Source organism: Protopterus annectens, chromosome 6.part0 (genome assembly GCF_019279795.1).
Source record: "Protopterus annectens isolate FY-2018-M chromosome 6.part0, PAN1.0, whole genome shotgun sequence".
NCBI classification, from domain to species: domain Eukaryota; kingdom Metazoa; phylum Chordata; order Ceratodontiformes; family Protopteridae; genus Protopterus; species Protopterus annectens.
In genome coordinates this window covers 1,107,170,009-1,107,188,821 of record NC_056737.1, presented here as the reverse complement: position 1 = coordinate 1,107,188,821, position 18,813 = coordinate 1,107,170,009, and the positions used below count along the sequence as shown (strand labels likewise).

At 39.1% G+C, this 18,813-nt stretch overlaps 1 protein-coding gene across 1 annotated transcript in view; it reads left to right on the top strand.

The window, feature by feature from the left end:
• The window catches only part of FAM161B (FAM161 centrosomal protein B), a 479,347-nt gene that overhangs the window by 245,285 nt on the left and 215,249 nt on the right, over window positions 1–18,813 (top strand). The window lies entirely within an intron of this gene.

Sequence of the window (18,813 nt, the reverse complement as noted above, 5' to 3'; positions counted from 1 at the left end):
CATAACATTCTGACCTCCAATTGGTCTGCCCATAATTTGATCCAGGGAATTCCTTTTTATCCTGTCCTTTGCCCTGTCAATTTATGTATCATATTTGCAGTAAGTTTTTTGCTGTTACTTTGAGTGCTTTTATGTGGAGCTTTTCTCCCCGGGCTTCCGCTGAAAATGGACATGTATCCAGTTGGACTATCCCAGTCAACAAATGTAAAATAAAATAAATAAAAAATCTCTGGATATATCCTACATTAGAGGCATAGGTACCCCAGGGTATAGCCTACATTAAAGGTATAGGTACCCCAATCTGTTGCTGAGTAAATTAAGTCACCTAAGATTATGGAGATATTCCTTACAGGAATTTCTTCAAGAGTCTATAACAATCATTGGGAGACATTGAGGGGGTTCTGTGGCATGCTATAAGCTGGTATATCACCTTGTTTAACTTCAGCCTGTATTAGATGTGGTCCTTGACAAATATGGAAACACCACCACAGATTCCATCAGGCCTGAAATTACAAAAGGCACAAAACCCAAGTTTGGAGCGAGTGCTCTTTTACATTTAAATCAAATTTATGTAATGAGAAACACAGGAATCTGTTCCAGTTGCAGGAGCACCTCGAGATCAGACAATTTGTTAGGGAGACTCCTGGTATTGAGAAAAGCCATCTTTAATGTCCTTCAGCTTAGGGTTAGATGAATTTACTAAGCTGGGATGTCCACTAGACAGACTCTGCCTAAAAAGGCACTGTGTTGGCAGCAAAGGCTTTTCCCAGTACGTGGAAGTCCTTGAACAAGAGTTGCAGGCCATCCCTTGCAAAATTAGAATCTTGCATCTTAAATACCATGAAGCATGAGTTAGCTGTGCCTTAACAGCACTGTTTGACCTCAGCCTCCATACAGGTTTTGTGCCAAGTGAATGGGGATCTGTTGTAGTCATTCCCCTGCATAAGGGAGGATCTTCAGCAGTCTCAAGCAATTACAAACTCATAAATCTGAGCAGTCTCATATGCAAAGCCATGGAAAGACTTATCATGGAACTAACCAAAAAGGACATAGGGAACCTCCAAATACTGGACCCATCTCAGTTTGGATTCATTAAGGGCAGATCATGCTTGGATTTACAAAATGGCTGCACACAAATCAACAGCTTAACATCAGCTCTCCCAGTGAAAAGACAGAAACTGAGAAAAAGTAGTGCCATTGAAACTGTTTTTTGAGTAAAATTCAGTTACAGCCTAGTAGGTATACTGTCTGGATGCCAGCAAAGAAGAAATTTAGAGAACCTGAAATAAAGCAGAAAAGGGGAAGAGTAAAGATGGTCTCAGAAGGATTCTGCAGCTGTTCAGCAAAAAATGTAGTTCAGACTTCAGCTTTAATTCAAGAGATAGTTTTCAGTAATTAAGAGGAAAAAATAAATCAAATGTATTCAGAGATAATTAAAATAAATTAAACATTGAAGGAATATATAAACTCAAATAACAAAAGGCTAGAAAAATAGAAGCAGCTTTAACTAGCTGTTCAGGTGAGCTGATGAAACTGCAAAAATCAGAGGTTAAAATGAAAAAAGCTGGCTGAATATGAAACTTCTCAAGAAGAGCTGTTTCAAAAAAATAGTTAGAAGGCAGAGCACATAGAGAAAAACTGGGATTTTCTGCTGTACCAGAGAAAACAGAAGGAACAGGCTGTATTAATTTTATGACAACACAAATAAGCAACTGGGCTGGTTTTCCCTAACAGGATTTATTGATTGAAAGGACACATCAAGAATATACTCCAAACCTGGCTGTGAAAAACCATCCAAAATCTATATAAGTAAAAAATGCAATCATACCAGCAGAAAGAGTTGAGCCTGACAAAACTGTGGCAGAAGGACAAACTAGTTAGAATTGGAGGCAGAAGAGTGTTTTAGAAAATGATTATTCATTGTACACCAGGCAGAAGAGAAGCAAATGTATCCTAGTAATCAGGGAATGTCAACAGACAGGTGTGAAATTCAATCTGCTGTTTCTAGCTGTCTTCAGAGTATTTTTTTTCCTGGAGGATCAAATACATTTTTGATGCAGAACAGGCTAAGGAGGAAATAAAAAAGCTTATCCAACAAAATGTGAGTCAGAAAGCAGAAAAGGACCTGTCTCTCATTCTTCTGACAGTCAAGTTCATAGAGAGAGTTTGACAGTTAATTTTTTCCAGTGTTCCAAATGAAAATGATTGAGAGACAGAAAAAAGCACACAGGTTGACTAGAAGAATCAGGAGTACCTTGGAGTCTGCTGTTGGAGAATGTAGAAGAACAGGAAGAAGACCAGCAATACTGAAATTAATTAATAAATGGGAGGCTATAAAGCATCAATCACGTTTATGAAATATGACTTTGCAAGAAAAAGTGACTGAAGACTGGACTTTTATTTACCTTGTTAAATTTGTGGATGGACTGTAAAGCATAAACCCCAGTTTATGTCATTAATGTTTAGAAGGACACTAAAAGGGGGACAACAGTAACTGTAAGTAAAACTGTTGTTGTTATTAGCATTTTATAAAGTATTTCATGATATAAACTGCATATTATATATAATAAAGCAACTAGTCAGGTATTTTAAATGCAGGGGAGTACTTTTAGTGAGAGTTGTATAGTTAAAGATATTCAAATGAGCAAGTACTTTTTAGTTGTGAGAAATATAAGCTGGACAAAAAGCAAGTTTAATGTTATTATGCTGTGATCTTGGGCTGCTGGGGTGGGGTGAGGAGTAAAAGTGCACTGAATATATTGTATGTAGAATTAAGATATTTTCTCTTGATTTTACAAAAGTGAATGTCTAGATTAATGTGTTTGGCTTAAGCTATAAACAAGTTCTTTTTGGAAGCAAGTAGGCTTTAACATGAGACAAAATGGTAAAAGCAATGAAAATTTTTAAGTTTATTGCATCTGCGAATATGTTAGTCTGTTTTATTCCATTAGCAAATGGTCAGTGGAATTCAAGAAGTCAAGACAATTGTACATTCTCTTCTGAATGAAATTGACAGATATTCATTGCTGAGCACTTTTCCTTGAAAAGGAGCTGTGTACAGGTCCAAGCAGATAATCTTGAGAGTTCTGAGCATTCTTTTCTGAGGGAAAAAGGTACAATGACAAGCAGTTTAGAGAAAAATAAAGTCTGAAATTATAGGAAGTGAATAAGAGATAACAGTCTTAATACGTTGATATATGTTATAGAACAGTGTACAATTTAGTTTTGTTTAAAGATAGCCATTGTAGTTTTTCATAGAGCAAAAAGCTAATATTTTCTGAAAGCATACAATATTTTTTTTTCAAATTGGGGGGGGTAAGAAAAGAACAGACAGCAATCAGTGTAAGTGGAAACATAGGCTGTTGCATGCACTTTAGCATGGATAACCTTAAATTTAGGTTAGGTAATATCTGTAGTTGTAGCTATCAATTTGGGACAGTTATTCCTATGTAAAGGGTTAAACTTCATTTTTTGAACATGTACATAGTTTTATGTGTCTTAAGTTAATAGGGGATAGGGGTGTTTTGAAAAAGTATTTTGTTTTTTTGGTTGAGGGTTTTCTTTAAAACAAAAAGTCTTGAAAAATGTGACATAGTTTCAAATTTAGTGAGAAAAAACAACTGTTTAAAAGATCAATCTGCCAAACATTAGTCTTTGCGCATGTAACACAAACATTTGGAAATATGCACTCAAAAAACTGCCATGTATAATAGATAGGAACAATACTTTTTCATCATAATGGCTACACTGTCTATAATACTTTAAAATGTAAATGGTTTTACATGTACAGACAAAAAAGAAAGAGTAATGAATTATATTAAGAAATGCAAAGTGCAAATACATACACATACACCAACTAACTAGATCATGGTCTATCTCCCCCAAAACCAGATATTATTACAAAATACTTAGTAAAGCCTTGAAAATCGCCATAACTGTCCAACTCTGTCTGATGAGGGATGGTGACATTCACCCTAATCCAGGACCCACCATTCCCACAAACCCTCCACCCAACACTATCAACAACTTCTGTCCAAATACTAGGTCCAAAAACTCACTCCTGACATGTCATCTAAACATCAGGAGTATTAACAACAAGGTCCATAACCTTCATGCCCTCTTGGGAGTCTACTCTCCTGATGTACTTTGTCTCTCAGAAACCTGGTTAAAACCAGGAACTAAAGACAGTGAAGTCATTCCACCAGGGTATAATATACTCCGACTAGACCATGCCACTAAGAAAGGAGGAGGCGTAGCAATCCTGTTTAAAAACACACTAGATATCATACTTGTTCCACAACAGCCCCCTCAATTCAGTAATGCTGAGGTGCTCCTCTGCAAGCTGCAGCGTAACAGACTCAAATCCCTATACATCGCCTGCATATACATCCCTCCAGGCGACAACACTAATACCTTAGAAGACTTTCTACAATGGCTTTCATTTAACTACCCCCATGAAACCATGGTGTTAGGAGATGTTAACATAGACTGGAACAACTGCTCCACAGAATCTCCTACCACCCACATAAATCTTTACGGTTATACCCAACTCATCTCAACACCCACTAGGTTAAACAAGCCCGACAACAAAGGCAGCATCCTAGACTGGATACTTGTCATCAACCACCTAGACCTGTATAAGGTAGGCTCCCTCCCAGATGACCTAAGTGACCATTTACTCACTTACATCATCAAACATAAAGTTAATAATAACCACCAAATTCTCTATAAAACTATCAGATCCCACAAGAATTTTAACCTCACCACCTTTCAGAATGAACTCAAAGCATATAATTGGGTCATCCTAAAAAACCTTCCACTGGATGATGCTGTAGCCTATTTTAACTCCAAATTCCTCACCATCCTAGACTCCCATGCTCCTATCCACACCCTTCGAGCCAAAACCAAGACAGCCCCCTGGCTCACAAAGGCTTCTTCTTTCGGCTTTTTCCCGGTTAGGGGTCGCCACAGTGGATCATCTGTCCGCACACATGATTAGCAGTGGAGTTTTACAATGTCGAGTTGCCAGCCCGGCGCCCAACCTTCCACAGAAGGCACACACGCACTCACACCTAGGGCCAATTTAGAGTATCCAATCCACCTACTGCATGTCTTTGGGATGTGGGAGGAAACCGGAGCACCCGGAGAAAACCCACGCGACCACAGGGAGAACATGCAGACTCTGCACAGAAGGCACCCCAGCCAAGGATCGAACCGGAGAACCTCTTGCTGTGAGGCGACAACGCTAACCGCTGCACCACCGTGGCCGGCCCCTCTGGCTCACGAAGGCTACTAGAACCAAATTCTTGGCAAGAAACAAAGCATGGGATAATTGGCGTACCTCTAAAGACCCACTTGACCATATTAACAGTTAAGGAATGATGCCAAGAAAGCCACACTGTTGGACAAAAAAAACTATTACCAACACCTCCAGCACAAACATCAGAATAAACCTCAAAAATGCTGGGCAGGCATTAACAAACTGCTCCACCCTGGCCAAATTACCACTCCCACCCCATCAGATTACAATCTAAAAACTCCAGAGGAAACTGCTAATATCTTTAACAACTTCTTTACCAAGACCATCCAGTCACTAGCTAGCCAGCTACCCCCCATCAACCCCTCACAGAATTTCTCATCTATCTCCACCCAACTACCCTTTAACTTCCAGCCTGTATCCACTTCTACCATCAAATCACTACTCACCAAGCTAAAGCCCACAACCCTAGCAGCTGATCTCCTTCCACCCGAATACCTACAGAAAAGTGCAGAGGCCATTGCGTACCCCATTTTGATTATCATAAACCGCTCACTATCTGAAACCTATTGCCCCTCTCTCTGGAAGGTCTCCCATGTCATACCCCTTCATAAGGGAGGTAACTCAGTAGACCTCTCTAACTACAGGCCAATAACCATTCTATCACCACTGGCCAAAATACTGGAGAAATGCATCCATAACCAATGAACCCATTACCTCACCCAAAATCAACTCCTGGCCAACTCCCAGCACGGCTTTAAGCCTCATCATAGCACCACTTCCACCCTCCTATCCTTCTCTAATACTATCAACATAAACAGAAACAATAACAAACTAACCTCAGCTCTCTTCCTAGATCTCTCTAAAGCCTTTGACATGGTCAATCACCAGCTACTTATCCTTGCCCTGAAGCACCTGTCACTTAACTATGACCCCATTAAATGGTTCCAATCATATCTGACTGAGAGAAAACAAGCTGTATTATGGAAAAATACTCTATCCACCCAACTACCTATTACTCTGGGAGTCCCCCAAGGGTCCATACTAGGTCCCCTACTCTTCTCTATCTTCATCAATGACCTACCTACTATTACCCCCAAGGCCACTTGCATTCAATATGCAGATGACTCTACACTAATCTGCACAGCGTCCTCCTTAACTGAACTCATGACCCTAACCCAGTATACCTTCACTGAGGTAGAAAAATGGTTTGCTGACTGTCAGCTTCTCTTAAACCCTCAAAAAACCAAACTCCTAATATTTTCCTCCAATAGTAAAACCACCTCACCATTTTTTACTTTAACATCCAACAATGGCACTACTATCTCCCCAGATACTCACACTAAACTCCTCGGGTTCACAGTGGACAATACACTAAAATACGACTCCCATGTTAATCAAACAATCAAATCTGTCAACAAAAAGCTGGGCTTCCTCTATAGGAACAAATCCTTTCTCACCCCATTAGCAAGAACTACCATTGCCCGATCCCACTTACTATCCACCCTACTCTATGCTTCCCCTCTTTACACTAACCTAAATAAAGCTTCTCTCACCAAACTTGCTAGATGCTATCACCAAGTTGCCAGGTTCGCCACAGGTACACCCTATAGGACCCACCATTGTCTAAACCTAACTCAACTCGGATGGCTAGAATGGCCTAGCCTGGTCCAATATAACCAACTCATTATAGCCCACAAGGTTCTATACCAACCTGAATGCACCCCTGCATTAAACGATATAATTAAACCATATAGCAACCTGAGGTCCCTGCGCTCTACTGACAAGCTGCTGGTGCAAATGTCCAAGAGCAAAAATGTGGCAGGGGACTCACTATTTGCCAACTCAGTAGGAAAAACCTGGAACTCACTACCTGCCACACTCACTCTCCAACCCTCCCTAACCCTGTTCAAAAAAAGCCTCAAACACCACCTCCAAACACAATGGCAATGTCCCTGTTTAAACCCAGACTAACTACTACCTGCAGTTTGTGAATACTCTGTCTACTCTTATTCTAACTGAGCCTGAACTATTAAAGGACCTAATTCCCAATATGAAATTTTCAATATTTGTTACCTTAAGTGAAGTCAAACCTGTTGTCTGTATGTTAGCACCTTACATATGAATGCATTTATTCAAATGTGTGCTTGTATCCTACTGAACTATGTATATTTACATGTACTTGCAATCTTTCTCTCTATTGTCTTTATGTAACTGTACTTTTTCTGGAGCTTTTCTCCCCGGGCCTCTGCTGAAAATGGACATATATCCAGTCAGACTTTCCCGGTAAACAAATGTAAAATAAATAAATAAATAAAATAAATAGTAATGCTGCAGAAGACACATATGGAAAGAGATGAGCTTGTGAATTTGATAAAGAAAGGATTATAGTGACAAAGTCAAAGGGAAGTAGTTGTACTAATTGTAAAAGGGGTTCCAATACTGGTAGAAGAGGGAAAAAGATGATAATGGTAGATTTGTGGTAGTAAGGAGGTATAGGCAAGGGAGCAGGACTACAATAGAGTGTATTTTATATTCCACCAAAAATCGCTATTGTAGAGCTTAAGAAAATTTTATGAGAAAGTGAGCAGAAAATATTACTTATAGGTGGGGACTGAAACTTGATTTGCAATGGTGAGGATGCATCAGGGGAACCTATAAGGGAAAATATAACAAAAGAGGGTAGATTTCTAAAGAAATTTATTAAAACAGTTGGTATGGACGATGCGAATTCAGTAGCAGACGCTCAGAGAGAATTTACTATTATTCCCCAAGTTGCAATAACTGAGCTAGACAAGATAGAAATTACATTTCATACTGTAGCAACATTTGCATTTAATTCATAGGTTCATAGGTACATACTAGGCTAACTGACTTGAAGGGCCATTTTAAGCTTATCTAATAACTCAAGGTCAGAACTAAACCCTGTACTGTTTATCTATGAGGTTAATACTTTAACCATTATGCCAAAGCCACCCTGAATTGAAAGCTTTGACACACATTCAATAACTATTTTCAGTCATGCACCAACGAAACTAAAATAAAAATCCAGGGTAATGAAGTAAAATGAGACAGTGGGGCTTTCCCACCTACCTCTTAAAAGAAAGGAATTTAAGGAATGGGTAGTTGAAATTATCTGAGAGTTATCAGGGAAGATAGAAATATTTTCAGAAGTTATAGGTAGTGATTAGGATAAAATTAAAATGGAGTTTAAAAACAGAGTAGAAATAAAAGAATAAGAAATATGGTTAAGAAGTACTATGAATTACTTATAGGGGCTGACAAACGTTAAAGTATTGCAGAATAAGGGGAATCTCAAAGAACAAGATGAGGCCCAAATGTAGAGTACTAAAGAGAAACTAAAGGAGTATCTGGATAATATCAACAAGTTTGGAAAAATTGCTATTAAGCAATTATTTTTTGATAATAACGCCAAAGCAGAAAACCTTTTAGCACGAATTAGGCAGTAGAAAGCATTGTTTCCAAACTTAGGGAGCCTATAACAAATAAATAAATAAACAGAGGTCCTGTAGAGGTTTTAGAAAATACTTTGGAAATGTTATGAAAATTTGTATAAAGCAGAGAAATATGGAAATGAAGAAAGAACACAAATGGAAATATTTATGAAAGACTTAGCTATATCAAGGTTAGAGGAAGATAAGAGTCAACAACTAATAGTTGAGATAGGAGGGGATTAGATAAAAAGGTTTATGTATTATCAATATTCAGGAAAGTCTCCAGGAGCAGATGGTATTCCTGTGGAAGTTTGGAAGTTAGGAGAAAGGAAAGTCATAAAGATCTGGAAGATTTTGCTTAACAGTATTTTAAAAGGAGGGGTATCACCAACATCTTACAAGAAAGCTGTGGTGTTTGTATTACCTAAGGACAGTAAAAAAACATCAGACCCAGCTTCATATAGGCCCATTTCAGTTTCAAACCATGATTATAAAGTGTTTATGTCTACACTAGCTAAAAGAATGGCAAATAAATGTCTTTTTTTTTTTTTGTGGAGTGGAGGCCAACATTTGACAACATTAATATAAAGGATCCAAGGTATTGGGAACAGATAATTAGAAAGGCAAAGATAATAGAATGGGTAGAGGCCAAGGATTCATTTGGACTGTAGACTAGATATTGCCTTCCCTATCAAGGACTGATATCACAGTATAGGCAAAGAGAAACAAATAGGGGGATCCTAAGTGAAAGACCAGCACTTGTAGAGTTTTTTAGTAGAATCTAAAAAAAGAAGCTCCTGTTAAAAGGGGATAATTAGTTGGGCATGTAAAATATTGCATGAGAACTATAGGAATCTATCACAGGAGGTTAGACTTGATTGGGAAGGGAAATTGGATAAGCAATTCACAAAGAAACAATGGCAGGATATATGTATGACTCTCAAATGTGCAAAAAGTCAAGAGGATTTAGGATCTTTGCTTGGAAGTGTTTGCATAGATATTTTATACCCCAAGCAGACTCCAAAAAATTTTTCCTCAGGTAGATTGCAAATGTTGCAAGTGTGATGGGGAAGAAAGAGGTAATTGGGAACATATTTTTGGCAGTATGATAAGTTGGCAGACTTTAAAAATTCCATGCAGACTACTCTGTTAGAAGTACTAGGTGAGCAAATTGGTGTAACTAAGGAAATTATTTTTTTGAGCTGTGATACAGAATTGGAATTGCAGTGACGTAGTAAGGCCTTGATGAATTTAATTCTGGTGGCTGACAAAAAAGAAGTTACTAGAAAATGGAAATTAAAGTTTAATCCAATTTAAGAGTGGACATGGAAGCTTTAGAAAAGGGTAGGAGCAAATTACATAGAAAAATGGGATTTGTGGGAACGATACATGCAGAATAATGTTTTGGAGGAGGATTGAGGTTTAAAGGAAAGCAGGAAATGAATGAGTTATGTAATATTTGACTGACAATGACTGTGTAGAAGATTATGAGTGATTTATAATGTTTGCAACTGAAAATATGTTATCATTTGTTTTCATTTATATAAATGTATGATTGCTCATGTCATAAGTGATAATTCAATAAAGATGTTTCTTGTGTAAAAAAAAAACATTAATAGAACATTGATGATTTAGAAGGGAGCAGAATATAGGAAAATACTGCTACTGTTGGTGGGTTTTTATGAAGAGAAAGTATTTGACAGAGTAAGCTGGAATTTTATGAGCAGGAAAATGGAAGCATTTGCATTCCCTGATACAGTCATAAGGATAATTAGCAGGGTATATGAAAGATCAGAGGCAAGAATTAAAGTGGGAGGGTTCCTCTCTGATCAGTTGTTTTTGAACAGAGGAACTAGGAAGAGGTGTCCTCTTTTCTGTTTGTTATTTGGTTTATATTTAGAGCCATTGGAAAAGAAAATAAGGGCCTCAGAAATAAAAAGCTATAATTGGTATGGTAATCAAGAAAAGTTTGTTTTATTTGCAGATATTATTTTGTACCTAATAAAGCCAGAAAAGGACATTTCGCTGTTATGGAACATTTTGAGACTGTTTCAACTCTTTTCGGGATATGAAATTGGTGAAGATAAAACAAAGGTTGCAGCTGTAAATTCTGGACCCACACACAAATTGGTTCAGCAGTACACATATTTATGGGGGCACAATAAGATGAAGTATTTAGAGGTATGGATTAAAAATGTTATATGTGGCAAGAGACTAAAAAAATGCAAAAACTGTGAAAGTGGAAGCTCCTGTTTATGGATATGGATAGTAAAATACAATCAGTTAAAATGTTTTAATCCCTTTAATTTTTTATACAGGTTAGGCATATGTTTATCAACCAGAAGAGGAGTTGTAGGCAAAAATTAATAAAGAGTTGAAGGAATTTATCTGGAAAAGAGAAGGGAAGAAGGCAAGAGTTAAGCGAGGATAAGTTGATCCTTCCAACAGAACAAGGTGGTTTAAGATTACCTGATTTGAAATAGTATTTTAGGGCTACACAGTTAAGGCTCATATACATAACACAAGCAGAAGGTTATAATTTAAAATAGAAAGGGATGATGATGAAGCAGGGCAGGAATTCAAGAAATAAATAGAAAGTGAGATTTTGGATGCAGATCCTTAAGGAGAATAATAACAACCAAACAGAATATTGTATTCATAAAGTAGCAGAAAGTATTCCAAGAAGTAAGCCAACACAGGAATGAGAAGGGGGATTCTGCCAATAGCAATGACAGCATGTAGGGTACATATAATAGTCAATAGGGGGCTGGAATTTTCTGGAGAAACCTGGCAAAGGAACCTAGGTACTGGGAGCAAATAACTGGAGAGGGAAAGGTGATAGAATGGGATGAGGCCAAGTAGACATTTGGACTGCAGGCTAGAGACTGCCTTCCCTACCAGGGATTGATATCAGAGTACAGGCAAAGAGAAAGGGTTATGGGCATCTTAAGTGAAAGACCTACTTTAGTGTGATTTTTAGTTAAATCTAAGACAGAAGCTCCTGATGGTAAAAAGGGATAATTAGTAAGGCATATAAAATATTGCATGATAACTAGAAGAATCAGATGAGGTTAAAAAAAATTGGGAAGAGAGACTGGAAAAGCAATTTACAAGAGAACAATGGGAGAACATATGCATGGCTCCCAGGAATGTAACGAAGTCCAGAAGGTTTAGGATATTTGCTTGGAAGTGTTTGCATAGTTATTTTTATGCCCCAAGCAAACATCAAATAAATATTCTTCAGGTATATGGTAAATGTTGGAGATGTGATGGGGAAGAAAGAGGTAACTGGGAACATGTGTTTTGCAAGTGCAGTGAATTGGAAAATTTTAAAAATTTCCTACAGAGTATTCTGTCAGAAATATTGGGTGAGCAAATGGCTATAACTAAGGGTATGATTTTTCTGAGCTGAGTCACAGGATCTGAATTACCTAGACATAGTAAAGCCTTATTACGTTCAATTCATTTGTTCATCAAAAAAGCAATTACTACAAAATTGAAATCAAAGTCTAAACCAACTGTATTTAAAGTATTGAATATTATATTATAAAAGAGATAAAAGAACTGAAAGAGGGATCTTTAGAAAAATGAAGGAGCAAATTGTGGTAACAATACATGCATAATAATGTTTGGGAGGAGTAGAAGGAGTGAGGTTTAAGGGAAGGCAGGAATTCAGGAATGCAGTGTTTGACTGATGATAATTGCAAAGAAGGAAAATATGGTGCATAATGTATGTAAATAGAAAAAAAGTAATATGGTTTGTTTCCTATTCTGTTAATGTATGTTTGCCCTTTTCTGAAGTAGTAATTTAATAAAGGCAGATCATGCTAACTCAACCTGGTGGACTTTTTGAAAAGGTCACCAAAGCAATGAATGAAAATAAAACGATGCATACCAGATACCTCAACCTGGCCAAACCTTAGACATGATCCCTCACTCAGGCATAGTAGAAAAAGAAAATAAACTGGGACTAAAATCATGTATTACTTGCTGGATTGCCAACCCACTCCCAGATTGGACACAGGAAATCAAAATGGGGAATCTACCTCCACAAAGAGACCAGTCACCAATAGAGTCCCCCAGGGTTTAGTGTTGGGACCTCTCCTATTTGGCATCTAAAGCCAATACCAAAGGGCTCTGGCTTACTAAGTTTGCAGATGACTGCAAGCTAGAAGCAATTATTGAATCCCAAAATGACTTGGTCATCTTTCAGGAAACTTTGCCCCCCCCCAAAAAAAAAAATAATAAAATAACAGCTGCCAAAATCATGGACTTAAACTAAATGCCAAAAAATGCATTATTGTAACCTTTGGTAATCCATCTACCCAGGAAATAACACATTGACAAATATGCCCCTAAGAGCTGACCCAGTTTTTTGGGATTTGGGAACTTATGTGGATAGTGACCTAACTTTCAACCAACATGTGTCCACCGGTGTAAGAAAGTTCTTCTGTATTGCACAGTTTATAAACAAATCAATTGCGTCTAGATCCAGAGATGTTATTGCCCCCTTTACTCAGCCATCTTTAGGCCAGTCAGTTAGTATACTGTCCCCTATGGCATGAATCTGTGAATGCCCACAGAGATAACTTACTAAAAGGATACAAGGCCTAAATAATATATCCTACATGGACTGACTCAAGGCTATGTTACTGTACTCTGTATCTTACAGACTGCTAAGCGATGACCTGTGTTTGGCATATAAAACATCCTCCAACACAATACGGATGGGCCCACTGCACATCAGCAAGTCAAATGGCATCAGAAATGCTTGGTCTAGGGATCTAAATCTCTTTTCCGACATCTAAAAGTGTTTTAATTCTGGTTTAAGCACTTGGGCTTCAGGACAGATATTTTACATTAAGGTTTCTGGTTTACAGTCTTGTGGGAGGAGAGGATAGCCTCTGCCCTTCTGAGTTGGGAATTGCTAGTGAAGGCTTATTGTGCCTGTTATTCTAAGTGTTTTTGTTCTGATTTAAGCACTTGGTCGCCAAACCATTTATTTTACATTAAGAAGGTTTGTGGTCTACACTCTTGTGGCATTACTGTCTAGACAGATTTTTTTTAATGACTAGAGCATCTAGTTTGCTCATAGCTGAGTTTTGCTCATCAAGTTTCTTGTCTTATTAACTTTTTCAATATTTAAGTGTTCCTTACTCCTCCCTAGTATATCAGTAGCCATGGATATGCACCTGACTCTCTCTGTGGCCATTCTGGTTGAGTTGGGTATTCTGAGGCATTGTAGCAATTGTCTCATATACCCTGACAAGCCATTTATTTTTAATAAAACAGATACAGTCTGAATGAGGTGTAAATATACTCTCATGCTGAAGGCAAAACTCTATCATACAACAAAAACTAATCCTATAGAGATTGTCAGTGACACTTGCACCACTCCTGCTGCACAGGGTAAAGACCCTGCATATATAACTACTTATGCTGAGGCACTTAGGCAATCCTCCTAAAACACTAAGACCACCTGCACAGTAAAATCAAAGAAAGGGTCATTGGCCATCACATAGACATTCTTTTAAAACACCACCTGCATATCATAACACTGTATCCATTACCTCCACTGCTAAGCCCTTAAGGCAAACCAGCACACAACCAAATTTCCTGGTCATTGGTGATTCTGTAGTGTGGCACAATGATGGCCCCCCCTCACCAAACTGAGCAAGGAGAGAGTCACAGTTAGTTACCTTTCTGGAGCTAGGATCCGTCAAATCACACAGACACATGTCATTGAACCACAGGTACCAGTATGAGTCTGTCAGAGTCCATATGTGTGTTAATGACCCGAGATGTGCCTCCTTTGACTATATGAAGCAAGACATGAACAAGCTCACTGATAATGTCTCAGGCAGGTATGAGCCTAGCACTGAGCAGCATTACTACCTTACCAAGCATGATGCCATGTTACTAACAGGAAATGATTGATTTTGGCAAATGGCTTAGCTTCTGGTGTCAGTCTGGGGGGTGGTGCAATATTTGACAGCCTGGCGGACATGGCTAACAGACCACTCTGCTTTGCCAGGAATGGTCTGCACTTATCCCTCTAGGCTTTTGGATATTAGCAAAGACCTTTATCACCCCCCATAGTGCCTTTTCTAGGCAGTGTCAGACTGAAAAACCTGCCAGCTTAACCGAACCTACAAAGGTGGTACTGCTCAATGCTTGAAGTCTTAACAAGAAAGTCCACTCCCTGCAAGCCTTTCTCTCTCTGGAGAGTGTAAACATCTGTTTAGTAATGGAGGCATGGTTTAAAGTCACTGAGAGTACCCCAGTAGTGCAAGGTTATAATGCCTTTCACACCTTTGACCGGCTACTGCATAGGAAGGAACTAAAGGTGGATGAGCCTCAGTCTATAGTGAAATCACATCCAAACTAGTTAGTATATTAGCAACTGGAACTCGTACATGTACAACGCACCATAGACAGGTTGTCATACCATATCCTTGCAAACTATACGTCCCCCTCCATATCCCAAGAAACCCATACTGCCTGTCTCAATGTACTAGAGTCCCTCACCATTCAACCCAATATGATATTCATGGGGAATCTCAACTAGCCCTCTATATATTGGGAATTCTACACCAATTTTAATGCACAAGCCCAGTGATTCCTAAACTTTGTTAATACCAACGTCCTGGAACAGCTGGTCCATTCTCCTATCAGGGGTGCAAACATCCTTGACCTTGTACTCATGAACATGGGGTGGGGGGTGATTTTCCTCACCCAGTGTAATATCTTTGCTTGTGAGATCTGACCATAAGGCAGTATTGCTTGAAATAAAAATTAAATCCAGGCATCTAGCAAAACCAAAAACCTTTAGGAACTATTCCTCAACTAACCTCTCTATGCTATGTGGAATCACAGTATCAATCAGTTAAATAACAAAAGAAAAAACAAATCTTGGCCAACCATAGGAGGAAAAACGCCATACATACTAAAATCCCCATGACCAATTTAACAGGCAGCTAAGAGGGTTAATTAATACTTCAAAGGCTAAATTTGAAGAAAAAATTGCTTTTCAGGCAAAGGATAACCACAAAGCTTTCTACAGTTATGTCTGTAACCTCAGAGGAAATACAGAACAATGTGCAGAACTTATTGTAAATGGTACCACCCACACTGAAGCAGAGGCCATTACCAATCTTTTGTCCGACAGTTTCAGTTCAAATTTCTCCCCCACTACCCGCCAGATAGTCCAAAGGAAATACCATGCAACACAATCCCCCCAACCATTACTAGGGAACAGGTTGTCAATGCACTTTTCAAGGCCAAAAACGCTGCATCAGTGGGCCCCAACAACAACCCAGGATGTCTAATAAACAGCAGGAAACATGTCCTCTCTGGTCCACTTGAATCACTTTTCAACTGCAGCCATCAGTCAAGTTTTGTACCCAAGGAATGGAAGATGGCTACAGTCATTCCCTTGCACAAAAGAGGTCCATCCACTGATCCGGGTAACTACAGGCCCATAAGTCTTGCCAGCCTTTTATTTAAGGCCATGGAAAGAATCATGGACATGATAAATGAGGACACATGTAACCTGCAAACACTGGACCCATCACAGTTAGGCTTTGTTAAAGGAAGGTCATGCCTATTAAATCTGGTGGACTTTTTTGAGAGGGTCACCAAAGCACTTGATGAAGATAAGACAGTGCACACAGATTATCTTGACATGGCAAGGGTTTTGATACACTACCCTACTCAAGCATTATAGACAATCTCACTACTTTAGGTGTAAACCATTTTATCACCCACTGGATAACCAGCTGGCTCACTGAAAGAACCCAGGAGGTCAAAATAGGGGAGGCCACTTACACCAAGAGGCCAGTCACTAGTGGAGTCCCCCAGGGCTTGGTAGTAGGCCTGCCCCTTTTTGGCATCTGGAATTGGAAGCAAATACTGAAGGTTTATGGCAGACTAAGTTTGCAGATGATTGCAAGTTGGGGGTTATCATCAATTCCCCTGGGAACACTAGCATTCTTCAGGAAGGTCCATTTCTAACAAACAAATGGTGCCAAAACCATGGTCTTAAACTCAGTGAAAGAAATGCATAATTGTGCCCTCTGGGAAGTCAGCCATCCTGGCTGATTAACATGTTGATAATACACTCCTAAGAGTCGACCCAGTGGTCAGGGATCTGGGTATGCATTTAGGCACTAGCCTTACCTTTGATCAGCACATGGCCACAGTGATGAGAAAATCCTTTTATGTTGCACAAGTTGTAAGTAAAGACATGGCATCTAAGTCCAAAGAGGTCATTATCCCACTGTACTCCAGCCTTATGAGACCAGTCATAGAGTACAATGCTCCCTTTGGTATGCACCTGACCAGGCATGTGCAGCAACTAGAGCGACCTCAGAGGCTCCTTCCAAAAAGAATACAAGGTGTAACAAACCTGAATTACACAGAAGGCCTTAAAACCCTTTCCATCTTCTCAGTTACCTATAGATTGCTGAGGAGTGATCTATGACGGGTTTACAAGGCATCCACAAACTCCCAGACTTATGAATCTCCTACATATTCATAAGTCAAAGAGTATCATAAGTACAGGGTCTAGGGCCCTGAATTTTGTCTGTGACTTAAACAGAACATGCTGGAGAGACAGATTTTTTATTTATCTATTTTACATTTGTTTACTGGGATAGTCCAACTGGGTGTGAGCCCATTTTCAGCAGAGGCCCAGGGAAAAAATCTCCACATAAAGTACAGACAAGTAATAACAAGGACATTTTTAACAATAACTTTTTCAGAGGTATAATGTAAACAGTGTTGTGCTGCGGTAGTGTTGTCGCCTCACAGTGAGACGTTGTCCTGTTCGATTCTCAGCTAGAGCGTCTTCTGTGTGGAGACATGCGTGAATGCGCGTACCTTCGTTGAAGGTTGTGCGTCAGGGCCGGCAAATCGGCACATAAAAATCTACTGCCACTCATTAACGGACCGGAGTTCCGCTGTGGCGACCCCTAACCAGGAAAAGCCGAAAGACACAACATAATGTAAACAGTGTTAAACTGGTGTGATACTCTTGATACAGATTACAGTTAGAATTTATACAGCATTTTGTCAAGTAAGGATTTCAAAGTAGTGAGCTGGGTAATATAAGGTATTAGCTTAAACAAAAACATAATTATAAGGTAAAGACATAAAGTAGTCTGTTAAAAGTTAGGCCTGTCAAAGTTAATTAGTAACTTTCTAATGGGAGCTGTAGATTCTATGACATGTGGTAGTAAGAAGCTGGAGAGTAATTCAGGAAAGTAGACAGTATAAACAATATAGTCAGGAAGAGGTTTGCAGACATGTAGTGTGTGGTGGAAGGAAATCTAGGGGAATTAGTGTTTTACCCTGGTCCATTGCATGAGCCAAACTAGTTGTTAGATAGATGTTCCTTGAGCAATTTTTTTAAATTGAGTGTTACTAGTTGTGGTTCGTGCACCTCCAGGCGTTTTCTGCAGTTACCTCCTACTGCTCCTCTAGGCGTCAGGTATTGATTGTTCATATTTGCAGTAATAATTCCAAAACCATGTTACGTACAAGGTACCAGGATATTTTGTTTTGAGGCATATGTGATGGCAGACACAACTGTATTGATATTTGACCTCTCTCAATGAGTATTTACTAGAACTTTAAGGTGATAACTTATTTTTTTAAAGGCTCAAGCCACGTCCACTGGGAGTTAAAGGCACACACTCAAAAGAGCTGTACCGGAGGGAATGAGTTAAGTCTAGAGGTAGGAAATTCCACATTTTGGCTTCACAGCTAGATATGTGTCCCAGAGACTGCCCCGCCTGTGGAAAAGGCTTCCCATCCTTGTAAAGCTGAATTCATCTATTACCCAACCTAGACCAGTGGTTGGAGAGTAGGAAATTTACACCAGCCCTCCTGGCAACCATCTCCCTTATGGATAGAAGTAGCTTATAAATGCTTGGCCCTCAATGTCCTGTTTGGATACAGGACATCATTATTCTTTCATGAAAACTTGGCTAGACTTAGAAAGCACCCCCCCCCCCCCCCAGGGTCATTAAGTAACAGTCTATGAACCTGTGAATCAGCAGAACAGTTTGGAGGGACTGACATATCTCACAGACAGTACCA